Source organism: Nansenia antarctica (assembly GCF_963989245.1).
Source record: "Nansenia antarctica genome assembly, chromosome: 5".
Taxonomy (NCBI): domain Eukaryota; kingdom Metazoa; phylum Chordata; class Actinopteri; order Argentiniformes; family Microstomatidae; genus Nansenia; species Nansenia antarctica.
Window position 1 is genome coordinate 171,239 of NC_137690.1, and position 5,000 is coordinate 176,238.

General features: G+C 48.8%; 1 protein-coding gene across 1 annotated transcript in view; it reads right to left on the minus strand.

The window, feature by feature from the left end:
* Positions 1–5,000, minus strand: part of LOC308159113 (uncharacterized protein) — a gene marked incomplete at its 3' end in the record, with an annotated part of 40,827 nt that overhangs the window by 23,545 nt on the left and 12,282 nt on the right. The gene's annotated exons all lie outside the window — the stretch shown is intronic.

Here is a 5,000-nt window from a genome sequence, read left to right on the forward strand (position 1 = left end):
TCTTAGTTATTATTAATTATTGATTATTAGATATTAGTAACATTATTTTGAGTTATGCCTCATAACTGCGTGGGAATTGTTTGATTACATAGATCCGTTATGCGTAGGGATATTGGGGGCTGTGATTAGGTGCTTAAATAGTGGGAGACCGTGCGTAGGGGTTCATTGGGTGATGCCAGGACTCGAGGGATGCCACGGTTAGTGTTTGATGCGTGCTTTGTGTAACATTTATATGCTTTGTTTTAGTCTTTGAATGTGTCAGAGCTGTGTATTCATGTATGTTTTTGTTGTCTGCATTCGCAGGTTTTACAATCTATTCAATTTTCAGTAAAAGTAAGAAAAACGAGTTGAATGGTATCCGTGTCCCTCAGTCCAGCCTTTCTGTCGGCGTTAGTAGACAGAACAATTGTAAAACCTACGGCCCGGGCGTCAAAGAAATATCTTTGAAAAGATTCCCGAGGTGGTGGAGAAGTGAATTGACAGCCACATTCAGAGAGGAGTTCTCCGTGGGACGAATACAAGCGTCGAGGGAACTCGGAAAAGTGGCTGCAATTAACCGGAGCTAGCTAGCCAGGTGTGCTGTCTGTGAAGCGTGTCTGTGCAGAGCCTACTGGAAAAGTGACAGTGTCGGCAGCGCGAGACAGCGCGAGAGGACAGCAAGACCAGGAAAGCGGTCGGGTAAGCAACAGCACTGACCAGCGAACTAATTCAAGCTGGATGTGTATAGAGACTTGCCTTGCTAGCCAGAGATATTAAAGTGGGACTGACTGTGTCTGCTAAAGTGGCTAACCGGCGGAGTGATATATCCCAACTGTGAAAGGAGGAGGAGCCCTAGTGCGTCGCAGCAACCAGGAAGTAAATATACGCAGAAGATCCGGAGTTTCAAAATAAGGGTCCCATTTATTCTTGAAGTAACCAGGAAGTAAAAATACACAGAAGATCCGGAGTTTCAAAATAAGAGTCCCATTTATTCTGGCAGTAAATAAATGTCAGTTTTGACTGTAAAACATCACAGTTGAATAAAACGAAAATAAAAACACTAAGTGAGCAGTTTGAAGGGACTTTAATCTGTTAAAGAAAATAACAGCAGAGGTTAAATAAATATTTAAACATTGATAGCCTGTGAAAAGAGAAGGAAAATGGCTGAAGGGGACCAGTCCGTAGCTCAACTGAAAAAAGAGAGAAATTCAGCTAAATCCAACTTTAGCAAAAAATCTGCCTTCATGCTCCGCGTTATACCCTCCATGGTCGAGAGCGAATTAAAGGTCCAGTGGCAGGCTTTCTCTAATGAAGCTGAGAAGCTCCTGGAAGCCAATAGTAGCTATGAAGAGGGTCTGCTTGCAGAAGCGGAAGAGGACCCCACCAAACTATCGGAACAACAGACGAGAGACATCGAGAAGGTGAGCAAAGACTGCATGACTAAATTGTCGAAGGTTGGCGATCTCGTAAAACTCCATCTGTGGTCAAGATACGGTGAAAGAAGAGTGTTATTCGCGATCAGGGAGGCTGAACGAGCTAAAGAAGAGACAGAAGAGGTCCCATTGGGCCAGCTAGACCATGACTGCCATGAGAGACAAGTGCACTATTTAGAGGAGCTTACTACAGGAGCAGAGAAAGAGCTCTCTGTCTGGAGAGACTGGGCCCCTGTCGCTGCTATAGAAGACGTGGAGGGACGGCTGCATCATTTGATGTCCTCAAAGAACAAGCTCAGGCGAGATAGAGACGCCGAGATAGGAAAAGCTCAAAAGGCAACTGAGGAAGAAGACCGCGCCCGCCGCACAACAGCTGAAGGAAAGCGCCAGAGGGCTGAAGAGGAAGAACGCGCCAGACGCGCCCAGCTTATCCTGGCTCAACAGGCGGAGACTGAAGCACGGGCAGAGCTTGTTAAAGCCCAGCAAAAAGCGTTGGAGGAGACTCAAGCAGGCGCACAGGGTGGAAATGCAGCTACGAGAGGCATTCCAAAAGTGAGGCTGAAGCCTACAAGTCTCCCGACGTTTAGAGGTAGCATTCGGGAATACTACCGCTGGAGGAAGGATTGGGAAAGCCTACAGGAACAAGGCGATCCCTCCGGGTCTCCGGAAGTCAAGAAGTTTCAACTTCTGGAAAGTATAGAGGAGACCATAGTGAAGGATCTCAGGCTCGCGAGCCACAATACTGCCGAAGATGTCTTCAGGGTGCTAGATAATCGTTTCGGAAACAAGAATGCAATCACCAACCTGATCGTAGCAGAGCTGCAGAAGATTTCTCCAGTCAAAGAGCACCAATTCAGGAAGGTGATTGATCTGATCCGAATCACAGAGAAAGCTCTAGCAGACCTTAAAGATCTTGACAATGAAGTAGCCATCAAAAACCCTCTGGTGACTGGAGCCATTGAAAACAAACTGCCACTCACTTTGAAAAAGGAGTGGCTTACTTTCAAAATAGACCCCCGAAATGGTTTCCAGCCGGAGAGATACTTTGACACCTTCCTGGACTTCCTACAAAAGCAGGAAAGCATCCTCGAACAGTTGGAGCAGATGGAGATCACGGAGATCCCAGAGAAGAAGACTGAGAAGAAGTTTGCTTTCACTAGAGCCACTGAGAGAGGCAGCGCTGATGACAATTGTGTTCTGTGCGAAGATAAACACAGAAGTAGGCTGTTCACCTGTAAGAAGTTCAGAGGCCTCGACTTGGCAGCAAGAAAGGCCGCGGTGAAGAAGTCTAGAGCCTGCCGGCTGTGCCTTACATCACATGGCGCTGACGGAGAGTGTAACCTTAAATTCCTCTGCACCAAGAGAGGCTGCAAAGAAGGAGAGTCGTCAGACCACCATTACCTTCTCTGCCCCAGTAGAGACAGTAAGAAGGATGGTGGGGAAAAGAGAGAAACTCCAAGTAGCGGCGGTGAACGTGCAAGGAGTTTGACCGTTGAACAGGAAGAGGTCTTGTCCCAACTCGCTCCAGAGATTGCGCAAAAAGTCAGGAAAGCCTTCACAAATAAGACAGCAGTTACGAGCTGCACTAAAGCAAAAGCCGGGAAGCTCCTGGAAGAAAATGGAATAAAGGAGTGTCCGGTAATAGTGATGCTCCTGGAGGTCACTGCTAACGACGGGCAACAAATTGGTGCTCTGATAGACTTAGCATCAGATACAAATTACATTACCCACGCGGCTGCAAGTAGGCTTGGCCTGAAGAGCGAGAAAATCACGCTAGTGGTGCAGGGCGTCGGAGGGATGACTGTGACAGCCAACACCAGAAGGTACCTCCTGAAGGTGAGGTTCAGGACCCCGGAAGGTGAAAGAGCCCACCAGTTGGTCTGCTACGGCTTAGATGAAATAGCCAAGGTGCACCATGCCATCGAGCCACAGCAACTGAAAAGGTTCTTCCCCGAGGTCAAGACCCAGGAGTTGGTCCGGCCAAGGAGTATTGAGCTCCTCATCAGCCAAAGAGAGGGGCGGCTGGTTCCCTGTCCCGTGAAGGTAGTAGGAGACCTGGTCCTGTGGGAAGGCCCACTTGGAAAGATTGTGAGTGGGACGCATCCCAATCTGTTTGAAGATGTGGAGACGGTGACCTACGAGTCCAAGACACACTTCGCCCGATCAATGAGAACAGCAGCGGCCAAGTATGAGGAAATCGTCAAGTGTATCGGGTGCTGCGAAGAGACCAGGGAGAGTGGACTGAGGCAGGAAAGCAACTCCAGAGTCCAGAGCTCAATGGCAACCAACAAAGAAGTGTTGGAAGACGATCCTGAAGAGGACATCGGGGAGTACGCCATCACGAGGGTGAACATTGGAGACCGTCCTGCTGGTTGCATTGCTCAACTGGCAATGAGGGAGACAGCAGGGCTACCTCAGTTCATTGAAAGGGAGGAAGAGCGTCGTGTCTTGGAGAAAGACAGCTACGTCGACGACATCTTGACTTCCCATGATGATCTGAAGATGCTCGACACCATCACGAGTGGAGTGGAGGAGATCTTGAGCGCTGGAGGATTCTTTCTAAAGCCGTGGGTCCGGTCTGGCCAAGGTGGGAGGAGAAAGGACGGCGCCAGAACCTGTGGAGGGGAGAGGCCTGGAGCGACATCCAAAACCCTGATGCTACCGAATCAGCTGAAAGACGAGGATAATAAGGCCCTTGGCATTGGGTATCTCGTGGATTCCGACCAGCTCTACGTGATGACATCAGTATACTTCTCCAAGAGAAAAGGAAAGATGAGGACAGGCCTCAACCTCAAGGTAGAAGAAGTCCGGGAGAGTACACCCAACGGCTTGTCAAGGAGAGAGCTGCTGAGCCAAGTGGCTGGCCTATACAATCCAATTGGCCTGGTGTCCCCGGCCAAACAAAAAGGAAACATCCTTGTAAGAAGAGCCTTCCAAGAGGCAGGAGGCGGGAACTCAGCCAAGGAAACGTGGGACCCTGGGAAGACAGGGTCTCCAACCGAGTGGTCGTGGATCCCCGGTGAGTGCAATGTGGCCGACATCATCACAAGAGGAGCAGTTCCTGAAGAACTGAGCGAAAATTCTCTGTGGCAGAATGGACCTGGATTCCTGGAGAAGCCTTTTGAGGAGTGGCCCGTGAAATCAGCGGCAGAAGTGGCAGCTGATGCTCGAGAAAGTGTGAACAAGCTCAAACGGAAGGCCTTCTCAGGAGCGCTCACCAGGGCCCAAGCTAACGTGAGGACCGAAAAAGAGAAAAGAAAGGCTCTGGCAAGCTGCCCGGGGTCGTCCTCCACCGGGATGTCAGGAGGATGGTTGTTCTCCTCCCCATTGAGGAACAAGGGACATTGGTAGCCTCCCTAGACTAGTAGCTAGATCGGCTAGGTGGGAGGTGTACTGTCCAGTTAGGATGGGGTGTGTTCAGTGTACATATTTTAGCCTATAAAATGGGACAAATGTGAAATGTTATTTTAAATGGTATTTGAATAATTCTTAGTTATTATTAATTATTGATTATTAGATATTAGTAACATTATTTTGAGTTATGCCTCATAACTGCGTGGGAATTGTTTGATTACATAGATCCGTTAT